This window comes from Hyperolius riggenbachi, chromosome 6, assembly GCF_040937935.1.
Source record: "Hyperolius riggenbachi isolate aHypRig1 chromosome 6, aHypRig1.pri, whole genome shotgun sequence".
In the NCBI taxonomy this organism is placed as follows: Eukaryota; Metazoa; Chordata; class Amphibia; order Anura; family Hyperoliidae; genus Hyperolius; species Hyperolius riggenbachi.
In genome coordinates, this window is record NC_090651.1 from 287,041,428 (window position 1) to 287,067,363 (window position 25,936).

At 42.9% G+C, this 25,936-nt stretch overlaps 1 long non-coding RNA gene across 2 annotated transcripts in view; it reads right to left on the minus strand.

The window, feature by feature from the left end:
- Window positions 1-4,310: 4,310 nt before the first annotated feature.
- Window positions 4,311-25,936, minus strand: part of LOC137522781 (uncharacterized) — an 80,481-nt gene continuing 58,855 nt past the window's right edge. The window contains exons 1-3 of one of the 2 annotated variants that reach the window (XR_011022438.1): window positions 16,005-16,092; window positions 5,728-5,791; window positions 4,311-4,631 (exon numbers count right to left, since the gene is read on the minus strand). This is a non-coding gene — a long non-coding RNA (uncharacterized lncRNA). Of the gene's footprint in view, window positions 4,632-5,727; window positions 5,792-16,004; window positions 16,093-25,936 lie in introns of those variants that run through there. The other variant, XR_011022439.1, reaches the window with a different exon arrangement.

A 25,936-nucleotide genomic window follows, 5' to 3' on the forward strand; every position in this document is an offset into this window, starting at 1 on the left:
AAGGTGTTTGAGCAGGGGGTGGGTTAAGTGTTAGGTGTTAGGAAGGGTTTTTGAGCAGGGGGAGGGTTAAGGGTTTGCTGAAAGGAAGGGTGTTTGTGTGGGGGTTGGAGGGTTAAGGGTTAGGCCTCGCGGTGAGGGTTCTGTGTGAGAGTAGGAATAGGTTTAGCTGTAGTAAAATATTGGTAAGGTTTACAGATTTTTTTTACTATTGAAAATTAACACTGTAAAGGGTCGAATATTGGATAAATTTACCAATATTCTACTATCGGCAGTTTCCATGGGACAAATTTTCCCTGGCAACCATATTTAATGTACGCAAAGATTGTCTGCGATTACATGCCTAGGACTACCACCCTCACATAGACCTGGTTGCTGTCATGTGAATCAGGGGCGTAACAATAGACCCTGCAAAGGATGCAGCCGCAGGGGGGCCCAGAAGCCACAGGGGCCCCGTCCTGAGAGACTGACAACTCAATTGTTTTAACGACTGCATTTGCTCAGCCACTGATAACAAATAATACAAAGTTTTGTAGACAAAGATTTTTAGACAGTCCTTATTCAGCGTGCAGGAGGAGGAGGCCCCATCCAAAGTTGCAGGGGGGGGCAGTGATTTCTAGTTACGCCCCTGATGTGAATGAATGGTTGTGGAGTTGCAAATTTTACCATGTAATAACAGGCAATAGGGGAGAAAATCTGCTCCAGGTGTGCTGTAAAACTTATAAAATTACAGTATTTTTTAGGGAAAATGCTAAACCAGATGCTGCACATTTTAAAACACGGCTACAAGCAAAAAGTTAATCTGCCAATCTTCCCTCCACTGAAAACATTTGGTGCATTATAAAACAAATATGGAAGAAGTAAAAATGACAAAATAGACTACAGACTATTAAGGAGTTAAAGGGGAACTAAAGTAAGAGGTATACCGAGGCTGCCATATTTATTTCCTTTTAATCAATACCAGTTGCCTGGCAGCCCTACTGGTCTATTTCTCTGCAGTAGTATCTGAATAACACCAGAAACAAGCCTGCAGCTAGTCTTGTCAGATCAGACTTTAAAGTCTGAAACACCTGATCTGCTGCATGCTTGTTCAGGGGCTATGGCTAATAGTATTAGAGGCAGAGGATCAGCAGGGCTGCCAGGCAACTGGTATTGCTTAAAAGGAAATAAACATGGCAGCCTCCATATACCTCTCTCTTCAGTTCTCCTTTAAACACAATTTAACTTACAAAACTACAGCAACTGATTCCTAAGTTCACAAACGTTTGTGTTGAGCAAAGTGTGCCTAATGTGACTCTGTGGTAAACATGACCTTGTTCAAGCTTTTGTTTTTCAATCACGTTGCTGGCATCAAATTTTAAATGAGTATATATATATATATATATATATATATATATATATATATATATATATATATATATTATTTTTTTTAATGTATTTATTTATTATATATTTATTTTACTTTGCTTTGTTGTCTTTGTGCAATTTATAGTTGCTTTACAGGGAGTGCAGAATTATTAGGCAAGTTGTCATTTTATTATTGAACAACCATGTTCTCAATGAACCCAAAAAACTCATTAATATCAAAGCTGAATATTTTTGAAAGTAGTTTTTAGTTTGTTTTTAGTTTTAGCTATTTTAGGGGGATATATGTGTGTGCAGGTGCCTATTACTGTGCATAATTATTAGGCAACTTAACAAAAAACAAATATATACCCATTTCAATTATTTATTTTTACCAGTGAAACCAATATAACATCTCAACATTCACAAATATACATTTCTGACATTCAAAAACAAAACAAAAACAAATCAGTGACCGATATAGCCACCTTTCTTTGCAAGGAAACTCAAAAGCCTGCCATCCATGGATTCTGTCAGTGTTTTGATCTGTTCACCATCAACATTGCATACAGCAGCAACCACAGCCTCCCAGACACTGTTCAGAGAGGTGTACTGTTTTCCCTCCTTGTAAATCTCACATTTTATGATGGACCACAGGTTCTCAATGGGGTTCAGATCAGGTGAACAAGGAGGCCATGTCATTAGTTTTTCTTCTTTTATACCCTTTCTTGCCAGCCACGCTGTGGAGTACTTGGATGCGTGTGATGGAACATTGTCCTGCATGAAAATCATGTTTTTCTTGAATGATGCAGACTTCTTCCTGTACCACTGCTTGAAGAAGGTGTCTTCCAGAAACTGGCAGTAGGACTGGGAGTTGAGCTTGACTCCATCCTCAACCCGAAAAGGCCCCACAAGCTCATCTTTGATGATACCAGCCCAAACCAGTACTCCACCTCCACCTTGCTGGCGTCTGAGTCGGACTGGAGCTCTCTGCCCTTTACCAATCCAGCCACGGGCCCATCCATCTGGCCCATCAAGACTCACTCTCATTTCATCAGTCCATAAAACCTTAGAAAAATCAGTCTTGAGATATTTCTTGGCCCAGTCTTGACGTTTCAGCTTGTGTGTCTTGTTCAGTGGTGGTCGTCTTTCAGCCTTTCTTACCTTGGCCATTGCACACCTTGTGCTTTTGGGCACTCCAGTGATGTTGCAGCTCTGAAATATGGCCAAACTGGTGGCAAGTGGCATCTTGGCAGCTGCACGCTTGACTTTTCTCAGTTCATGGGCAGTTATTTTGGGCCTTGGCTTTTCCACACGCTTCTTGCGACCCTGTTGACTATTTTGAATAAAACGCTTGATTGTTCGATAATCACGCTTCAGAAGCTTTGCAATTTTAAGAGTGCTGCATCCCTCTGCAAGATATCTCACTATTTTTGACTATTCTGAGTCTGTCAAGTCCTTCTTTTGACCCATTTTGCCAAAGGAAAGGAAGTTGTCTAATAATTATGCACACCTGATATAGGATGTTGATGTCATTAGACCACACCCCTTCTTATTACAGAGATGCACATCACCTAATATGCTTTCAAGCCTATACAGCTTGGAGTAAGACAACATGCATAAAGAGGATGATGTGGTCAAAATACTCATTTGCCTAATAATTCTGCACTCCCTGTATATGATTTACAGATTGACACATTGTTTTTTTTTTTTTTTTTTTTTTTATTTACAAGTAACACAGCATCCCAAAGCTTTTTTGGACATGTAACAGCACTGACTATGCCACTCTTTTAGCCTGAAAAACAGAACTCCATTTCCTGATCGTTTACTATTTCTGAACATTCTTTTTTCCTCTGTTCACAAACTCCCATCCTAATAGAATATGAATGTTTCATCTGTGGCCACTTTCTGGAATATGAAGCTGTTATATATAAAACATTCAGCGGCAAATCTATTAACAGCCAAGAAAACTGTTTTTGATTTTTTTTTTTGCTGTACATCCACTAAGGACCAATGATTGCCATGCCTAGAGATTGCCTGCCCAAACTCAAGAGCCGACAGCGAAGTCTGGATAGCGTGCAATCACTTGCTGAAACTGCAATTGTCTAATGAAAAATGTGAGCTCGCTGTTTACACAGTAACAGGCCTTTGATAATTAGGCCTTTTACTGCATATGTGGGTGTTAGAGTGCTGGGGCAAGTGCCCTCACTGCTAAGGCTGCCAGAGTGTACTTATCAACTATTTTTAGTTAGAGACTATAACTGCTTGAGTGGCATAGCTAATAACAGAAAAGGATTTATCACTACCCTCCCACCTGCTGTTTTAAAACGTCCTGTTGATTAACGGACCAACAGGACTTTTAAAATGTCTGCCCTTGTGGGGGGGCCTGCGATCACAAACACTTATCACTGGGACTCAGAGGGCAGTGATTGGGGAATGGCAAGAAGTCTTCCCTGAACCAATCAGAGTGCCTGTAAGCAAAGATCATCGCTTCAAAAAGAAGCCAATGAGCTTTGCGCTTACAACACAGATGTGAGGACATCTAGTGGTTAAAAAAAATACATGCAAAAATTAAAAAAAACAAATTTCCCACTACATTTTACATTTATTAAATCAAATAAAAAATAAATTAATACCTCCTTTCCCCCTCCCCTTGGGGGTGAAGTGGTTAAGATGAAATGAGGTCCTAGGCAAGATAGTAGATTTTGCCCACCACTGATGATCACCTGGCCTTTTTTTAATAAGCTTTGTTGGGGCTAGCATCTACCAGGCCCCTAGATGCTCTCCAGGCCCTAGGAAACTACCTAGGTTTGCCTTGTGGTTGATCTGGCTCTGGATATTGACCCAGTGCACATTTTACACTGTCCCCTCCTCCTCCTAGCATTGTAAGTATAAATACATGATACACACCACCAAAACTAGCTTACCAAGGACAGCCAATGTGTGAGAGACGGTTAAGCAGAGGGAAAATATGTTTTTTTAATGATTACCATAGCACATAGAGAGGTGATCATTAACTCTACAGCACCAATTAAGAGCTAATGCAAAGACTGCAGCGAACCCTGTACTGGCCCTTCAGATCCAGGGGCATTTGTGCAGACAGATTCTGCATCTCCTGTTGCTCTGCCACTCAGTTGTTCGAAGATGTCTTGGTTCACTTTGAGGGCAGTTCAGAGCTGAGCTACTCCGAGTCTTCAGGATTTGGAAGGTCCTGAAACCAACACCACTGATGTCAACGGGAAAAGCGTCAGATACTTTTTTTTCTGGTCTCCAAATGGCAACCACATCAGCTGCATAGAGAGAAAAAAAAAAACAGGAAGCTCATCAATGTCTGAGAAAAATGTTGTTAATACAAACTTGTGAGTCATTTTATGCTGTTTCATAGGCTCATGGGAAGATTGTAAATCTTTCAATTTCATTTTCTTGTGGTTCAGTCATGCTAGACACATTATTAAAGAAACATTAATAGCTGTCACTGGTGGTCCCAACACGGACGTATCTTGACAATGTATTTTTGGTCTAGATACCAACATTTTTTTAAACTGTTTTCTTGGTATACAACATCAACAACAACACCCCAGAAAATGTTTTAGAGAAACTTCTGTGAAATTAAAAGTATTTTTTCCTGTGGTTTAAACTGAAAGTGGTATTTTTTTTTTAAATAGTGGTAATATTTCATCACCAGTGATGAGCGAAAATGCCGATATTCTTTTACCATAAATGTTCGTGAAAATAATGTCAAATTGGATTTTTGAGCAAAAATTCCACTGAAAATAAGTTTTATTTTTTGGGGAAATTTTGTGGTAAAATATAGTTTTCATGTTGTTGCTGAAAAATAGTTGCATTTTTGTGCTTTTTGCGATAAAAATATTGATTTTGTTTGACCCCTCCCCGCAGACCCCATCAATTTTGCAAAATGATCATGCCACCACCCATAACAATGAAATGTTGCCGAAGCCTGTGGATTATCATCTCCTAGTCTCCTTCTTTGTTTGGATATAGTCATGGGGAGAGGGGCATGAAATGTAGTTATGCCTCCTGGACAAATTTTGTTTTTATGCAATCATAACAAAAATGAATAGTGTGTTGACAAGAGGAACGGAAATAACTTACAGTTTCCTTTTAGAGCTGTAAAAACTGTAACTTGAAGTTGTATCCTTTAATATATTTATTTCTCTCAAGTGGCAACACTGCCTTGTTATGACAACTAAGTGAGATGAAAAATAAATGCCATCTTACCTTTATAACTAGGAAGACCTCTGTGACAGATAACACATTTGCACAAACTAAGTTAAATTGTTTTCTTTTTTTGTTTGTTAGTTTTTTTTCAACACAGTAACACTAACTTGTTGTGACAAGTGAGAAAGGAAATCCATGGCAAATCACCTTTAGATCTGGGATGAGTTTTGAGATAACAATTGTGTGCACACAAAGGTTTGTGCTGTAATCCCTATTGACAAAAAAAGAAAGAAAGACAAAATACAAACATGATTAAAATGGACTTCCTCTCTGCTACAACAATACTAACCTTTAAAGAAATCATTTCCTGGTTATAGCTGATACAAAATCCTGCAATAAATCTGCAGTGTGTCTACTTTCTGCTTTCATGGAAGCAGACATATTGTTAACAACCCGTGTTTACCAATTAGCTGCTCTGTCATGGCAGAGGAGATTCCTGAGCTGACACAGTTGAGAGATCAAATTGCAACTTGTGATTAGTTACATATGAGGGGAAATTAGACAAGCTAAACTCTCTAAATACATACAGGGTATATTTATCTATATTTTCCTTCTGTCCTGTGCAACACTTCAGGTCCAGTTTAACAGTAAAAAAAAAGAAGGCAATATAATGTTTAAACTAGAAGTTAAGGCAATATAATGTTCACACTTCATCCAATACTTTAATCCATATAGGGCACCCCTACAGCTAGCTCAAATGCACCCATGTAATATTTATATTAGGTGGCACAGGGGCAGAGGGTAGGGTCAGCAGTGATTAGAGAGTCGGACTTGAGGACCGTACCCACTATATGATTTTTCTGCTGATTTTTCCGATGATCGGCAATTGTTTTTGAGCAAAGAGTGATTGTTTCCGCAATCTTGCAAGGTAGGTACAGGCTCACAATAATGCAAATGACGTTTGGCGACACACAGTGACAACGACCATCACAGCGGATCAAATCTTTAAGATCCCTGACAACTCCCACGTAAAGTACTGCGATCGCTTGAACTCTCATTCGCTCTCATTGTGTGCTGCTGCGCGGTTGCATATACCCACTGGCACAAAGATGGCTCGGGGAACGCTCGTCGTCGTGGGATCCATCTTTCTGCCTTGTGAGGTGAGTATTCCGACACGTTGATCTAAAGAGGATGACACTTATGGTGGCCATACATGGTACAATAAAAACATTTGATTATCCCGGTTATTCGATCTAAATGATCGAATCGAATGAAAGTTGAAAATATTATTTTTTTTCGATCAATAAATTCAAACGATTATCCCATTTTTTTGAGAAAAATCAGATTGGACATGCTGGAAAAACGGAATAATCAAACTAAATTATCTAATCGAAAAAAAATGAAAAATTGTACCATGTATGACCTCACTTCATATGATTTTATCCGCAGACAGTTTTCCTGTGTTGGACTACGTCCGACTTTGGGTTTAGAGGAAAAGGCGAATGTCCGGCATAATCCAAAATAGTATTGGAAAGGGTTAAAAAACATCTCATTTTTTTTTATTATTGACCCCAATTCAAACTGAGTTTTAGGTCTTGTTCACATTGGGTATCATTCATAAAAGAGCTGTCGGTAAGGGGAATCAATGCGGGAAAACACAGCTGCCGGTATTTTAGACTTCTGGGTGGGCATTCATCAAAAATGTTCACGTGCGATAGCACTGCGGAGATTCCCCGAACTAGGCTGGCGGTAGGCAGGCGGTAGGCTTGCGGAAGCACAAGAAGCAGCCGAGTTGATACAATTCCCCGTGTTCCGCTCTACTGCAGATGCCTGGGAGGTCTGTGTGTCTCCACTCACTTACATTGTTATCGCCACATCAGAGGGAGCGGTACTTCCCGACCTCACACCGCTTTCGGTGATGTTTATGAATTAACATTTTGCTACATTTTTTACAATAATCACTGCACAAGGCGGTGATTTATCGCTCTGCTCGGTAAGGTCAGCTTTTCATGCGGAAGGAACCTTTATGAATGCTGAATTTGCTATGTGGGCGGTAAAGTCAGCTGTTTTAAGCATTTCCGCATGTGGAAATGCTTTATGAATGATAGCCATTGTGTTCAACTTGCGTGTCCGTCCGTAGTGGGCTTTTTTTTTCCGCGTTTTTTTAAGCGTTTTCCGGTGATTTTCTGCGCGTTCGCTCGTTTTTGTGGGCGTTTTTGTTAACGCTTTTGCAGAGCGATTCCGTCTTTTGATATGGAAAGAAAATCCGGAAACAATAAATACAATGTATAAATTAAATGGCCCAAGCACCGCTTTTTCAAGCGGATCGCAATCGAACCACTCAGATATGAACTCTCTCATAGAGAATCATTGCACAAGCGTTTTCAGGGAGATTTTGAAAATCGCCCTCGCTTAACTTTTTACAAAAAAAGCCTATAATGTGAATAAGGCCTTAAAATGCTATCTTGTTTTGCATTTGAGACTATACTGTGCAGTAATCTTGTTCTGCTATGGAACACAATCTAACCATGCAGAAACACCCTACATGATCATTAGCATGCAAGTTGCATTTAAGCAGATTGTCATTTTATTTGACTAGGCATTAGTTTATGTTTAAATAACTGTTTAATTTGCATTTCAACTGGGTTTCATTTGTGTTTTAATAAGCTTTGGTAACAGCAAGTGCAAATAAAACGCAAGTTTATACTACCCTGTAATTAAAAATTCTAACTCTTGCCAAAAGTGATTGTGTATTATTTATATTTATGTGTGCTTTAAATGTCTTAAATTGGAATTGGAACCCGGCTCAATAAGCAGTATATTTACATTATGGGTTTGAGACCCATGTTATACTGCTAGAATGTCACCTTCAGAATTTACATCAATAGCTACTTACTGCCTATACTGAGAGTAAACTATCAAAAGCAGGGCTGGATTTTTGGAGAGGCCACAAAGGCCCAGGCCTTGGGCGGCTGCAGCTCAAGACGGCACCTGGATGTGAAATAGGGGTTGTGACATATGAAAGAGAATGCCTCTTACCATCCCTGTGCAAGTCTTATCAGTACTTCAGCAAGTACTAAGCAAGTACTAAGTAGGGCTAGTGATGAGTACTGTCCAAGTCCCTTCTTCCCCTCCCCATTGAGCAGAACAATAGTTATTCAGCATGTCTGTACAGGGCTTGTTCACCAAACTATCACTTAACAATTGATGATCGGTGATCATTAACCCATTCGCATTCCGTCGTTTTCACTTGAGAAATGTTCACCTCCCATTCATTAGTCTATAACTTTATCACTACTTATCACAATGAACTGATCTATATCTTGTTTTTTCCACCATCAATTAGGCTTTCTTTGGGGGGTACATTTTGCTAAGAGCCACTTTACTGTAAATGTATTTTAACAGGAAGAATAAGAATAAAATGGAAAAAATTCATTATTTCTCCGTTTTCAGCCATTATAGTTTTAAAATAATACATGCCTCCATAATTAAAACTCACGTATTGTATTTGCCCATATGTCCCGGTTATTACACCGTTAAAATTATGTCCCTATCACAATGTATGGTGACAATATTTTATTTGGAAATAAAGGTGCATTTTTTCCGTTTTGCATCTAACACTATTTACAAGTTTAACCACTTCAGTGCCAGGGGGGGGGGGTTGCCTGATCGGTGCTGCGTGGGCTCTCCAGCCCGCAGCACCGATCAGCTGGCAGCCAGGGCGATCAGACTTCCCCCCTTTTTTCCCCACTAGGGGGATGTCCTGCTGGGGGGGTCTGATCGCCGCCGGCTGCATGCGCTTGCGGGGGGGGGCTCTTCAAAGCCCCCCTCCGCAGCGCTCCCTGGCCTCCTTCCCCTTCCCTCCCTCTCCCTCCCTCTGTGAGCGGCGCAGGACGGAACTCCGTCCTGCGCCGGATAGGATAGGCTTCAGCCTATCAGGTGCCGGCGGTCCCCGGCCAATCAGAGGCCGGGGATCGCCGATCTCTGCCACGGCGCTGCTGCGCAGCAGCGCCGTTTACATGTAAACACCGGGGAAGATCTTCCCCGTGTGTTTACATTACCCTGCGAGCTGCAATCGGCAGCTCGCAGGGTGTTCACGGAGACACGCTCCGTGAACTGACATGGAACGGCCGCTCGTACGAGCGGCCGTTTCCATGCAATCCACTTCAGGATTCAGGGGCGTAGTTAAGCGTACGCCGAATCCTGAAGTGGTTAAAATTAAAAAAAATATATAGAAGTATTTCATCTTTACATTGATATTTAAAAAGTTTAGACCCTTATGTAAATATTTACATGTTTTTTTTTATTGTAATGTGTTTTTTTTTATATTAAACATTTTATTTGGGTTTTGGGAGGGTGGGATGTAAACATGTGATTTATAATGTAAATGTGTGTTTGAATTTAATTTTTTTTACTTTTAGTTGTAGTTTTACTTTTTGGCCACAAGATGGCGGCCATGAGTTTGTTTACATGACGTCACTCTAAGCGTAACACACGCTTAGAGTGACGTATGGGGTACGTTACAGCCAGAAAAAGCGAAGCTTCCGAGAGAAGCTGTCGCTTTTTCAGCGGGGGAGAGGAATCAGTGATTGGGCACCAAAGCCTGATACACTAATTGCCTGGCTAACGAACCGCGGGCCGGGAGCGCGCGTGCACGCGCACGATCGGCCGTGGGAGTGCGCGGGAGCGCACATGGTTCCTGGACGTAGTTTCTACGTCCAGGAACCAAAATAGGTTAATGGTGATTGATTATTTGTAAAAAGCTTAACCACTTGAGGACCGTGGGCTTTACCCCCCTTAAGGACCAGGCACTTTTTTTCCATTCAGACCACTGCAGCTTTCACGGTTTATTGCTCGCTCATACAACCTACCACCTAAATGAATTTTGGCTCCTTTTCTTGTCACTAATAAAGCTTTCTTTTGGTGCTATTTGATTGCTGCTGCGATTTTTACTTTTTATTATATTCATCAAAAAAGACATGAATTTTGGCAAAAAAAATGATTTTTTTAACTTTCTGTACTGACATTTTTCAAATAAAGTAAAATTTCTGTATACATGCAGCGTGAAAAATGTGGACAAACATGTTTTTGATAAAAAAAAAAAAAAACACATTCAGCCTATATTTATTGGTTTGGGTAAAAGTTATAGCGTTTACAAACTATGGTGCAAAAAGTAAATTTTCCCATTTTCCAGCATCTCTGCCTTTTCTGACCACCTGACATGTTTCATGAGGGGCTAGAATTCCAGGATAGTATAAATACCCCCCAAATGACCCCATTTTGGAAAGAAGACATCCCAAAGTATTCACTGAGAGGCATAGTGAGTTCATAGGAGATATTATTTTTTGACACAAGTAAGCGGAAAATGACACTTTGTCACAAAAAAAAAAGTTTCCATTTCTTCTAACTTGCGACAAAAAAAAAATGAAATCTGCCACGGACTCACTATGCTCCTCTCTGAATACCTTGAAGTATCTACTTTCCAAAATGGGGTCATTTATGGGGTGTGTTTACTGTCCTGACATTTTGGGGGGTGCTAAATTGTAAGCACCCCTGTAAAGCCTAAAGGTGCTCATTGGACTTTGGGCCCCTTAGCGCAGTTAGGCTGCAAAAAAGTGCCACACATGTGGTATTGCCGTACTCAGGAGAAGTAGTATAATGTGTTTTGGGGTGTATTTTTACACATACCCATGCTGGGTGGGAGAAATATCTCTGTAAATGACAATTGTTTGATTTTTTTTTACACACAATTGTTCATTTACAGAGAGATTTCTCCCACTCAGCATGGGTATGTGTAAAAATACACCCCAAAACACATTATACTACTTCTCCTGAGTACGGCGATACCACATGTGTGGCACTTTTTTGCACCCTAACTCGCTAAGGGGCCCAAAGTCCAATGAGTACCTTTAGGATTTCACAGGTCATTTTTATTTCAAGACTACTCCTCACGGTTTAGGGCCCCTAAAATGCCAGGGCAGTATAGGAACCCCACTAGTGACCCCATTTTAGAAAGAAGACACCCCATGGTATTCCATTAGGAGTATGGCGAGTTCATAGAAGATTTTATTTTTTGTCGCAAGTTGGCGGAAATTGTTAGTTCTGATGACAGTACTTTCATCAAGATTCTCCCCATCAATCAACTATCCATAAATTATGTATTTCTTCCAAACGCCTAACTCAAAAATTTACAATGTAAATCTCTTCAATGTAAAGGAAGGCAGGACATTTGGGAGCCTGTTAGTTGCATACGTTTGTACACCTCATAGATGGTCATTAAAAATATCTGTATAAGTATTACATTTGGGTGCCTGCAATATCCAATAAATAGGCGCTAAGCCGCCCACAATAAAAATGCAGCTATAAGTAGCGCCTCAAAACAGTACCTAGCTCTAACCTCAAACCCCTTTTGACGCAGGGTAATGCTAAGCCAATGAAAGTCTATGGGGTATGGTGCAAGCAAAGAAAGTCTATGGGGCATTTTATACCTGCACGGTGCGATGCAATGCACTGGAAGTCTACAATTTCACGCGCGGGCGACGCAGGAGCAGCAGCATGTTGAGGCCAGCATACACGGTGACGTGCGGTGAACCGGAAGTCATGTAAGTCTATGGCGACACAGATTTTTTAAATTGGAGTTTGCATTACGGCACACATGCCTGGAAGCTTATTTTTTCAAAACACTTCCGTGCAATTTTCATTCTGGCCTACAGCCAGAAGGGAGACTACCGCGTATTGCTGCCGTAATCTCCAAAGGATTTTTTGCCATTGCGGCGCGATCAGCCAATCGCACCACACTAAAACCGCAGGTTAGAAGTGTGAAACCCGCCTTACCCTGTCATTATTTTCAAATGCTTGATTTGGACAATAGCAAAAGCTGTTGGTGCTCAAACAATGTACTACAGCCAAACACCAGGGCCCAGTCAAGCAGCAGACACCCAAAGCGGCGTACTATAGGCACAAATTTACATTAGGTAAACAGAAATACCCAATTTAACAGGTGCATTCTTCACCTACTTCAGTTTAACATTCACAATGGGCTCAGAACACAATAAGGGCTCTTTTCCACTATGAAATGCGATCGCGATTGCGATCGCAATCGCGTTTCAATTTCCACCATGCGATTGCGATTGAGCTACTATACTCATTATAGTCCAGCTCAATCGCATACAAAACGCGGCAGGACAACGATTGCGCTTTGACCAAAATCGCTTTGCAATCGGATCGCACTAATGGAAATTGCTGCTGCAGTTTCCATTAGTTTAATGTACCTTGCGATTTGCGATCAGAAGCAAATCGCAGGCTAGTGGAAAAAGGCCCTAAAACCCAACAATAAGCAATGATAGGCATTAGCACACAACAGAGGTTAAAATATAGGCTTGGTATCTGCAGTCATCTTATCTTCAGTCTTAATGGCAGTTGCTAAATTTGCCTATGCTTCCTGTTTTTCATCCAAACAAGAAAAATAGAATTTTGTCTATGTAGACTCCTATTTACATACATAAGATAGTAGTTATTAAGAGGGAAAAGTTGCAATCCAGTGTAAAGCCATTCCATCCTGTTTCATATCGGATTGATCATCTACGGCCTCCAAGATGAAAAACGTACAATGGAATTACCTCTGCCAGGACTGTGCACCTAGAAGGGCTGAAAGCAATGCAGGGAACGTGTAAAGAAACTGAAAATATGTCTTAATGGCACAGGCTGTGGGAGCAGATTTATGGGGAGGGTGAAAATAAAAACATTTCAGATAGGCTTGACATTGCGGAGTCTTTGCAACAATCGATTAAAGTATGTTCGGCAGGAAACTTGTAATTTATTTGATTCATGATCTACAGTGCTGTTATAAGTCATGTTCTTGGGACAGCTAGTTCATAATCCAGGATGTTATGATGCCATTGGGATCTACCAAAGGATTTCAGCATGCAAACAATCTCTCCCAAATGTAATTTCATCACAAATGTTTCACTGATAGATAGAGTGTAGAAAGAAAATAATATAGAAAACAGATGAGTACTTTCAAAATACAGCTTGTACTGGAATGTAAATAATACATTCGGCTTCGTTGAGTTACAACCCTGCCTGGACAAATTCTGAGTTTACCATGTTATCTGTGATTGAATGACTTGTGAGGTCAAGCAAGCGGCAAATAATATATATTACCTAGTTGCTTCACAGTATATATAGTCAGCAATAATGTTGAGTGGGTAGATCTTCCTGAACTGAGGTTCTGCTGACCCAGGCGACACATTTTCTGAATAACCTGACCAAGTTGCATTAACCCCAAAGCCGGCACCCTCTTTGTGCCGAGGGCGTTAATAATTCATGGTTGCTACGGATCCCAGGAAAAGGAGCTAGGGCCAGTTTGACCCAAAGAGTTTGTATTCATTTAAACAATAGCAAAACAGATGTAGAAATGTGTGCAATTGTGTCCTAATCCAATAATTCAAGGTCAAAGGACAGGTGGCACATTGGTGCTCCACACAGCTTGATATGACTTAGCATCCAATCAGTGGGGTAGCAATAGGGGGTGCAGAGGTTACAACTTGGACCAGAGACGCCCTAAGGTGCTTACCTCCAATTACAGTATTAGCTCTTTATCGGCCCTGTGCTGATAATATTCACTTCTATAGATGCTTTGAATAGTAGTAATTATTAACACAATGTTTCCCATCCCCTTCTTGTACCTCATCAGAGGTGATGTTGTTCTTGTCAGGTTTTGGTGCACAGTATCAATTGTTATGTATAGAGTGCTTGGGGGGGGGGGGGGGGAAGGGGGCAATGTAAAACTTGCACTGGTGCCCACAGCTTCTTAGCTATGCCACTGCTTCCAACCTATGGCTGTGACCAAGACCTGGAGGTGATTTGAAGCATGGACTGTTGCTAAGCATAAAATGTGACTAATGTGGGGAGACACTACTTGCAGTTATGTGCAGTGTTTTGGTATGGTGAGGCCTGTTCTTTTTATTTGTGCTAGGCTGAAATGTGAGCATTGCTGCTCCAGTTACCCACTTGCCTGGGCACCTCCGACTTAAACCTGTGTCTTGTGATTTGTGATTGTTTGAACCTGAAACATAAACGCACTTCGAATACACAGGTTGGTGCACCCACTTTTTTCTTTTTCTGTTTAACATTACAGTGAGCACGCCTGCCATAGTGCACAAGCACAGTAGGAATCTACTACAGTGGGAGGCCTACCCCTGAATATTGTCAGCCATATCGGCTCCAATACAGAGACCTTTCAAATTCCAGTCATTGCTCTTTCTTCATGGTACAAGGAAGGAGAGTCTGCAGTCAAGAAAAGATTTAAACTTAAAGCAGAATATAACCCTGCATTTCAACTTTGCTCTAAAACATTATTTACAGTATATTATATGCAACCAGCATTTTTTTTTTACTAGACCAGCATTGGAAGGGTTACACAGGGCTTTAAAGTTCCTGGAGATTTCTGCAGACGCATCCGAAGCTGAAATAGATACATTTTGTTTACATAAATGTATCTAAGTGTTGAATGTGACTCATCTCTCTGACTGAGGAGTTGGAGGACAGCCAAAGAGTGTGTAACATTTATCAATAGATACATATAACTAAATAGAATGTAACAATCTGAACTTCTGCATAGCTCTCCACGGAACTTTAAACCTCTGTGTTTAACCCTTCCAATGCTGGTCTAGTAAAAAAAAAATGCTTTTTGCATATAATATGCTGTAAATAATATTTTAGAGCAAAGTTGAAATGCAGGGTTATATTCTGCTTTAATATGAGTGCAAATGTACTGCAATTATGGGGTGGTTTAAATACATAACATAACAAAGCAAAGAGCATCAGAAGTGCAAAATTATTGAAACCAGCAACAACATTACTGGTGGAGTTGCTGGACAGTTTGGTCTGCTTCAAGGGCCTTTTTCAAGGGCTTATCCTAATGTGAGATTATGTTACTGGCCTTCCTTGACAAAGGAGAGTCTTTGTGGCCCTGAAACAGTTAGCTTTAATTGTGTTTCAGAAGCACTTCCAGATTTAGAGGCACTGCTATTTAACTTAACTGGTGTTCAGGTCATACCTAGGTTATTTGTATACAGGGAATGTGACTCTAGCATTCATCATCAGGGGATGTGACTCCACAATGATGTACTGTAGCAACTGCCAAGTGTGGAAGCTGTGCAGCCTTTTACACCTACTGCTATTAACCTGAGTTTGGTCTGCTGAGTGTGTACTTTCTGTAGAAGTGGAAGCTGCAGTGCCCAAGTGGTATAATTAAGAGGGATGGGACTGGTCAAGCCACCAACATACTTGGAGGCTTGGGACTGTATTGTTCCTAACAAACACCCTGAACCATTGCCAAAGGTACATTGCCAGTATGCAGCAGCAGATTTATTATTTATTTATGTATTGTATTTATAAAGCTCCAACATATTACGCAGCTGATCACTGTCAGCCTTTAAAGAGACTCTGTAACACAAAAAAGTCCCCTGAGGGGTACTCACCTCGGGAGGGGGGAGCTTCAGGGTCCCAATGAGGATTCCTCCTCCCCTGTAGCTGCAGTGCAATAGCATGCATACAGCAGCAATGCTGGCTCAACAAGCCTGACAAGGCTTGATATATCTACGTTCCCTAGCAACAGCAGGGGCACTGTTGCGGCTCTCAGCATGGAAATAGCCAATCTCTGTCGGGTCCCCTCTACTGCTCAGGCGCAGGAGACTTTCACCTGCGCAGTAGAGCGGACCGACAGCGATCGGCTATTTCTGCCTATCTCTGAGCGGAGAGCCAATACTGCGCCTGTGCTGGAGCTGGGAAGGTAAATATTTACATCCCCGCTGTTGGGAGAGGCACAGCAAGAACGCTATGGGACACAGGAGGACGGGGGAAGCCCCGATAGGATCCGGAGGCTTCCTCCATCTGAGGTGAGTACCCCCAGGGGAATTTTTTTTAGTTACAGGTTTTCAGATGTCTGTGAGGTTCGATTATTGCTTTTGGTAGGGTTGGAGCAATACGAATCACCAGGTCTAGTGTTGCTATCTTCTGTAATTACTGGAAAAAATGTCACTATAGTTGAGACAGAGAATCCAGGCTAAGCTCCCTAATGCTTAAGTAAAATGGATGTGCTAAAGGGGATGTGGCCAATAAAACAGCAAAGTCAAATCACCTTTTGCACACTCGCACACAAATTCTCATTCAAACAGAATAACAAGGAACCACTATTTTGTATGTTCTCCCTGTGCCTGCATGGGTGTCCTCCGGGCACTCCTGCTTCATTCCACATCCCAAAAACATACAGATAAATTGTGTTTCCACACAAATTGGTTGTAGGCTATAATGGACACATGACTATAAAAGGGATTAGATTTCAGAGGACTACTCTGCACACTACAACAAAAATACAACTAAAAGACAGTTTATACTAGTCCCAACCATAAAAAATACTTTCCTTGAATCCAACAGTTTTATTTTGTGTTTATAAGCTAAGTGAAAAAAAAAAAAAAATATATATATATATATATATATATATATATATATATATATATACTCTGTTCCCTGCACTAAAAGGCCTGTACACACACTAGACTAGAGTGTGTAACAGAACACATTGTTAGCCTAGAGGCTAGCAACATGCCTGTACAGACTCAGCTGCAAATGATCACCTGAGGGATCAAGTCATGAACCGTCCTGGCTGTCAGGCCTTGAATTTGTGTATGAAGCTTACTGTCTCTGATCTAAAGAAAAAAAGCTGAAAACATTTATAAATTATACAATTTTATTCCATATAATATATAAAACAACTGCACTTTGTAGAACTCTTCTTTAAAGTGTACCTGACATGAAAAAAGTTCCCCAAAATGGTACTTACCTCAGCAGAGGGAAGCCTCTGGATAATCAATAGGCTTTTCCTGTCCTCCTAGTCTCTATGAATCCATTGCTGGGACCCCTGAACCCCCTCAACAAGGGCTTGTTAAGAGTGTGTGCAGCCATGTTCACATCCATAAAGGAGCGTGGCCGCATTGCATAGGATGCCTAACAGCTCTTCTGCCGGGCCTGAACGGCTCCGTGCTACTGCACAGGCACAAGGCGTCCTGCACCTTCACAGTGTGGCAATCGGACGGGACGGCGGTCGCAAACTCCAGGGTCCTAGCGCTGGATTTGTGGTTGGGAGGAGGTCTTGAGAATCCCCTGGAAGTTCCAGAGGCTTTCCTCTTGCTTTTTTTAAGCTAACAGGTTTACTTTAAATGAAAATATATGGTTTGAAAGAGTCATACTCCTTTAGCCCCTCCATTAATTTATTCTATTGAATGAATGCCCTTGGGTGATGTGAGCAGATCTGTTGGCCAAAAACAACAATAATTCACTCAGGCCACTGGGGAACAGAAAGGTAAAAGAATATCATTTAAAAGTCAGCTGTAAACTACTTCTAGAGAAAGCAGAGAGATCCTCTTATTGAATTGCAGATGTGAACTTACTATTATATAGGCAATGTTTAATAATGGGGTACACTGAGAGCCAGTTTTCAATAGATCTTTGAGATGGATTACCATCACAAGTAGGTCATTTGAAATTCAACTTCCATGCAAAACACAGGAGAACCATTAGTAAAGTTGGTTGATTGGTAGTCCGGCTCACTCAATGGCCAGGCCTAGGAAAGTTGTATATTAATGTATAATACATCAGATGGGAACACTTGCAATCTAATCAGTAATTCCTTATTTTCAGCTCCATAGAAGATTTATAAAGCTGCCTGTGGCACTGAAACATTTATTGCGTTATTTTCTGGAGGACATCTTGTGAAGGAGGCCAGGGTTATAATCAGTTATATACAAATTTAAACTCAATGGGCCCGATTTACTAGGGCATAATGAGGGTCGTTAAAAAGGAAGGTGAATTGTGCAATTGCATGCATGCAGCAGCAATGCAAACTGTGATATATATAAATCCGGTACAGTCTTGTTTTATTTCTCTTCTCAAGATGTAAAATCCATTTTCATCCAGAGGATCGTGGAAGGTTTGTTTGGTCATATAGTAAGCTAAGTGAATTTTCTTTGCTCATCTCAAAATTTGATATACCACACTGGTACTTATGGGGCTTGATTCACAAAAGAGTGCTAACTGTTAGCACGGCCGTTTTCGCGCGAATTTTTGCATTGCGCGCGATCGCGAATTTTCACGCGAAACGATAATGTTTTCGCGCGCAAACGCAAATTTTCGTGCGAAAACTTTATCGATTTTGCGGTAAAATTAGCGTTTGCGCGCAAAAACGTTATCGTTTCGCGCGAAAATTTGCGCGAAAACGGCCGTGCTAACAGTTAGCACTCTTTTGTGAATCAAGGCCTATGTCTGTATATTCAAAATACATCACCTTAGTGCAAATTTGATATACTTTGGGTTGTTCCAGGGGTGTAACAATTGCCCCGCAATGGATGCAGCCACGGGGGAAGGAGGGCATGTATTTTTTCCTGGGATAATATGGCTGTCCCTGCTGCTCAATTTCCCAGTGGAACATTTCAGTCCCTCAAACAAAAGGCATGCAGCTTCTTTTTGGACGATAATAACTATTTACTACGCTAGTTGCCACATGGGGAATTGTATCTGCAGAGTGAAGGGGCATGGGGACATCGGAGGACAATATTTAAGGGCTGCCTGATATGATTATTAAACTAGTTGAGAAGCATCATGTGCCTTTGTTAGTTTAGCAGGGACAAAAGTCCTTCCTTCCAGCTGAGACCCTGCTTCCAGCATCTCTTGTCACAGCCACTACTATGAGAATTCCATTGGCTCTAGCATCCTCTTCCTCCATTGTGGCTCGGCAGCTAGACTCATCCCATTGTTCAAGAGGCAGCCAGAGTGCCACTTCAGTGGTGAAGTGATCCTGTGCCAGTTTCTGTTCTAATATCCTTCATCAGCCTCCTGGGGAGAACTACATCCATATGTCTGGAAGCACTGTTGGCTTACACTTACATATGCATTGCATTGCTGGCACTTTGTGATACAGCCTGACAGTCAGAGAGCTGTAAAGCCTCATTCTTTAGAGTTAGGTAGTCTGAGAAGCAGGCTAAGCAGGCTAAGGGCTCTTTTACATTATATGTGTTTATGCTTGCATTTTTACCAACACATGGTACAAAGACTTCAATGGTACTACTCACATTTCATACCTAAGTGCAGCATGCTGCATTCCTGACCAAAAGCAAAAGTGCTTTTTTTTCTATTTATAGCAATGAATAGGATAAAATGTATATCCCCTAAAAAACACAAAATTTTCACAAGGACATCCACAACACTTTTATGTGAATGAGCCCTAACATTAAAGTGTAACTGTCAGGCATAAAATCAAAAATCAATTCTTTATTTTTATCTGGTAAACAAGTAATAAGGATGCTAACCAGGCAATCCAAAAGTTAAAATCACTATTACTTTTCTTGTTGATAAATGATCATTCCCCAGTTTACCTGACTCTTATTTGGTACACACTCAATTTGGTATGCAGGGCATGCTGGGTTGTCATTTTTTGCTTCTCTAAGTCCCCTTAGACTGAACTGATGCAGCCTGATTGGCTGAAGCCTCGTTCCCTCCTGTTTTGCCCTACTTCACCTCTGTTCCTCTCTGATTGGCCAATATATCTCATGCTGAGACAATGCACTTTCTATAGTGGAGGGCGGGCAACGCATACACAATCAGGCAGAGGAGAATAGGGGGGAGGAAATGACATCAGGATTGGCTTCAAAATCACCACACTTAAAATGGGAAATGCTAAGAAGGCTTTTCTCTTTTTTACTGTAGAAAAATCACTACAATTAATACGTGTATAGTGCAATACATATGTTATGTAAGTAGAGCAAGTATTTTTCTACTTATATATGTTTTTTTTTCTGAGATAGTATGGCTGGCAGCTCCTCTTTAAAGAGAATCTGTATTGTTAAAATCGCACAAAAGTAAACATACCAGTGCGTTAGGGGACATCTCCTATTACCCTCTGTCACAATTTCGCCGCTCCTCGCCGCATTAAAAGTGGTTAAAAACAGTTTTAAAAAGTTTGTTTATAAACAACAAAATGGCCACCAAAACAGGAAGTAGGTTGATGTACAGTATGTCCACACATAGAAAATACATCCATACACAAACAGGCTGTATACACCCTTCCTTTTGAATCTCAAGAGATCATTTGTGTGTTTCTTTTCCCCTGCAGTTCTTATGCACTGAAGTTTCAGGCTGCTCGTTTCTTCCTGCAAACAGCTTTGCCTTTGTCTGTAATTCCTCAGTATGTGAAAGCTAAGTCAGCTCAGAGGACGATTTATCCAGCTTGTAAAAGATAAGAGAGAAGAGAGAAGCTGCCCTAATCTAAATAATACACAGGCAGTGTGCATAGAGGGGCCTGGAAGGGGGAGTTCATAGCAGAAGCACAACACTGAAGAACTTGGCAGCCTTCCAGACACAGGCTGACAAGTCTGACAGGGGAAAGATACATTGATTTATTACAGAGACTGTGATAGTAGAAAGTGCTGCAGTAAGCCAGAACACATTAGAATAGCTTTTGGAACTTGTAGGATGATAAAAAACAGGATGCAATTTTTGTTACGGAGTCTCTTTAAGTGTCTTTGCCTGTCAGTACAGCAGAACAAATACAGCGCCAGCTCCAGCTTCAAATTTTGGGGGGCACAAAGGCTGGCTGGGCTCATTTGGAAAATCAAAATCAATGTTTGTATGGCGAGCTTTAGATATTTTTTGCCTAAGGTGATAAAATTAAGGCTAACTAGTTCAGTAATGATAGGAACAAATGTAAACATCACGAACAAGCTTTTGAGCACATGACAGTGCTATTTTGGAAGAAAAGTTACCTACAGATGTACAGTACTTGACTAGTTGGCTGGCATGCTTTAATCTTTACTTGCCAGCAAGCTGCTCCTGTGTGGACAGATCACAGACAAATCATTCCAGCCCCCAGCCTGTGTCTGACGACTAGTGTTGGGCGAACACCTAGATGTTCGGGTTTGCGAACATTCGCCGAACATCGCCGCGATGTTCGGGTGTTCGCGCCGAACTCCGAACATAATAGAAGTCAATGGGGACCCGAACTTTCGTGCTTTTTAAAGCTTCCTTACATGCTACATACCCTAAATTTGCAGGGTATGTGCACCTTGGGAGTGGGTACAAGAGGAAAAAAAATATTTGAAAAAGAGCTTATAGTTTTTGAGAAAATTGATTGTAAAGTTTCAAAGGAAAAACTGTCTGTTAAATGTGGAAAATGTCATGTTTCTTTGCACAGGTAACATGCTTTTTGTCGCCATGCAGGCATACATGTAATACAGAGAAGAGGTTCCAGGAAAAGGGACCGGTAACGCTAACCCAGCACCAGCAGCAGCACACGTGATGGAACAGGAGGAGGCGCAGGAGGAGAAGGCCACGCTTTTTGAGACACAACAACCCAGGCCTTGCATGAGGACAAGAAGCGTGCGGATAGCATGCTTTGTACCGCCATGCAGTCATAAATGTAATAAAGATAAGAGGTTCCATAAACAGGGACCGGAAACGCTAACCCAGCAGCAGCACACGTGATGTAACAGGAGGAGGCGCAGGAGGAGAAGGCCACGCTTTGAGACACAACAACCCAGGCCTTGCAGGAGGACAAGAAGCGTGCGGATAGCATACTTTTTACCGCCATGCAGTCATAAATGTAATAAAGATGAGAGGTTCCATAAACAGGGACCGGCAACGCTAACCCAGCAGCAGCAGACGTGATGGAACAGGAGGAGGCGCAGGAGGAGAAGGCCACGCTTTGAGACACAACAACCCAGGCCTTGCATGAGGACAAGAAGCGTGCGGATAGCATGCTTTTTACCGCCATGCAGTCATAAATGTAATAAAGATGAGAGGTTCTATAAACAGGGACCGGCAACGCTAACCCAGCAGCAGCACACGTGATGGAACAGGAGGAGGCGCAGGAGGAGAAGGCCACGCTTTTTGAGACACAACAACCCAGGCCTTGCATGAGGACAAGAAGCGTGCGGATAGCATGCTTTGTACCGCCATGCAGTCATAAATGTAATAAAGATAAGAGGTTCCATAAACAGGGACCGGAAACGCTAACCCAGCAGCAGCAGACGTGATGGAACAGGAGGAGGCGCAGGAGGAGAAGGCCACGCTTTGAGACACAACAACCCAGGCCTTGCATGAGGACAAAAAGCGTGCGGATATAGCAATGCTTTTTGCCGCCATGCAGTCATAAATGTAATAAAGATGAGAGGTTCAATAAACAGGGACCGGCAACGCTAACCCATCACAGATGGTCATTGTTCATGTTACTTGGTTGGGGTCCGGGAGTGCTGCATAGTCGTTTCCAATCCAGGATTGATTCATTTTAATTTGAGTCAGACGATCTGCATTTTCTGTGGAGAGGCGGATACGCCGATCTGTGACGATGCCTCCGGCAGCACTGAAACAGCGTTCCGACATAACGCTGGCTGCCGGGCAAGCCAGCACCTCTATTGCGTACATTGCCAGTTCGTGCCAGGTGTCTAGCTTCGATACCCAATAGTTGAAGGGTGCAGATGGATTGTTCGACACAGCCACGCCATCTGACATGTAGTCCTTGACCATCTTCTCCAGGCGATCGGTGTTGGAGGTGGATCTGCACGCTTGCTGTTCTGTGGGCTGCTGCTGCATGGGTGTCAGAAAATTGTCCCACTCCAAGGACACTGCCGATACCATTCCCTTTTAGGCACTAGCTGCGGCTTGTGTTGTTTGCTGCCCTCCTGGTCGTCCTGGGTTTGCGGAAGTCAGTCTGTCGGCGTACAACTGGCTAGAGGAGGGGGAGGATGTCAATCTCCTCTCTAAAGTCTCCACAAGGGCCTGCTGGTATTCTTCCATTTTGACCTGTCTGACTCTTTCTTCAAGCAGTTTTGGAACATTGTGTTTGTACCGTGGATCCAGAAGTGTATAAACCCAGTAATTGGTGTTGTCCAGAATGCGCACAATGCGTGGGTCGCGTTCAATGCAGTCTAGCATGAATTGAGCCATGTGTGCCAGAGTCCTGCCAGAATCCTCATCATCCTCTTGTGAGCGTTGTGATAGTTGTTGTGATGCATCATAGTCGTCACCTTCTTCCTGGTCTGCTTCTGCTGACCATTCGCGCTGAATTGTTGAAGTCCAACGTGCACCGCTCTGGCCCTCGTCAGTGATGGCATGAAATTCCTGCTCCAACTCCAGCTGTTCCTCCTCCTCTTCTTCGTCATAGCTGCTAGGGCCAGCGTTTCCTGAGGCGGATGGCCTGATGTTGGTACCATCACGCTGATCGTTTTCTCCTTCAGATTCCCCCAGTTGCATCATGACAGCTGTTTCCTTGATTTTCAACATTGACCTCTTCAGTAAACACAGCAGTGGTATGGTAATGCTGACTGAAGAGTTGTCACTGCTCACAAGCAACGTGGACTGCTCAAAATTTTGGAGGACTTGGCAGAGGTCCAACATGTTGGCCCAATCGGATCCACAGAAGCTTGGCAGCTGTCCGGATGCGCCTCGGTACTGCGCCGTCATGTACTGGACCACTGCACTCTTCTGCTCGCAAAAGCGGGCTAGCATGTGCAGCGTAGAATTCCAGCGCGTAGGGACATCACACAGCAAGCGATGGTGGGGGAGATTGAAGCGCTCCTGCATCTTGGCGAGTGCCCCCGAAGCAGTACTGGAATTTCTGCAATGTTTGGCCACTCGTCGCACCTTCAACAGAAGATCGGCCACGCCTGGGTATGTCCTCAGGAACCGCTGAACTACTAGGTTCATCACGTGTGCCAGGCAAGGGATGTGTGTCAGCTTAGCCAACCTTAAAGCGCGAATGAGATTACTCCCATTATCACACACAACCATGCCCGGTTCCAGGTCCAGCGGTGCCAGCCACAAATCCGTCTGTTCCTTTATTCCCCTCTAATATTTGCTCCCCTGTGTGCTGCTTATCCCCAAGGCAGATCAGCTTCAGCAACGCTTGCTGACGCATGCCAACAGCTGTGCTGCACTGCTTCCACGATCCTACTGCTGCTGGGTTAGCGTTTCCGGATGAGGTACAGCTTTGAGATGCGTTGGAGGAGAAGGAGTCAGAGAGGTAGGTGCTGCTGTTGTTATCCAGTGGGAGGGACGGCGGTGCAGCTGTTTGCGGCGTGGGCAACACCCGCGCCGTAGCAGGTGAGGAATCGCTGCCAGGCTCCACAAGGTTCACCCAGTGCGCGGTAAGGGAGATGTATCGACCCTGGCCGAACGCACTCGTCCAGGTGTCAGTGGTGAGGTGAACCTTGCAGGCAACGGCATTCTTCAAGCTTCGGGTTATTTTGCTGACCACGTGCTCATGCAACTCAGGCACTGCAGAGCGCGCAAAGTGGTAGCGGCTGGGAACCACGTAACGTGGGATGGCCACTGACATCATGCCCTTGAAGCTGTTTGTCTCCACCACTCGATATGGCAGCATTTCGCAGGCCAGAAGCTTGGCTATGCTGGCTGTTACTGCCACGGCCCGGGGGTCATTTGCTGGCAATTTCCTCTTGCGATCAAACATCTCCGAGACAGACAACTGAATCGTAGGGCTGCACACTGAAGGGCTGTTGGTTGTTGTGTTTGATGAACACTGGGAGACCTCAAGAGCACTACTCCGGAAAGTGACAGTGTCAGCGTCTGATGTTTGTGAATGTTGTGAACCACGCAATGGCTGGGCTACTGCTGCTGCTGAGGCGGGTCTGGTGGTGAGTCTGGTGACCCCAAGGGAGGCAGTGTTGCTGGTACCCTGTCCTGCCGCGTTTGCCCACAGAGTGGGATGTTTGGATAGCATGTGGCGGCTCATGCTGGTGGTGGAGAGGTTGTTAATACTTTTCCCCCTGCTCAGGCGGGTCTTGCACACCTTGCAAATCGCCATAGTACCATCCTCAGTGCAGTCTTCAAAGAAAGCCCAGACTTTGGAGCACCTGCCTTGCTGGCGATTTCTGTTTGCGCCTCTTTTGCCTCTCACTTGAACTTCCATGCTTGTGGTGCCTGAAATTGCGCGCCGCCTACCTTGTGGCACAAGGCGAACTCGTGCAGCAGTGGGTTCTTCAACAGACTCATCTGTGCTGCTGCTACGACGGCGATGTTCTCGTTCACAAACAAAATCTGGGTCTCTGTCCACATTGTCCATACCCTCCTCTTTCATCTCCTGAAACTCGTCATATGTCATTGTGGGGGGCCGCCGCCGTGGAGTAGAGCTCCCCAGAACAACCTCTGCACAGCTCACTCCAACGTCGTCTTCCAGATCTTGTCGGCCGACCTCCTGCAATTGCAACCCCTCCTGCCCAACTTGCTCTGGGATTTGGGTTTCCGAGTCCTCCTCGGACTCGCCTTGTATTTCAGTGCGCGGTGCATTTCCCACAGTTAATGGTTGTGAATCCGGGCACAACATTTCTGGCTGTTCATCCATTGACTT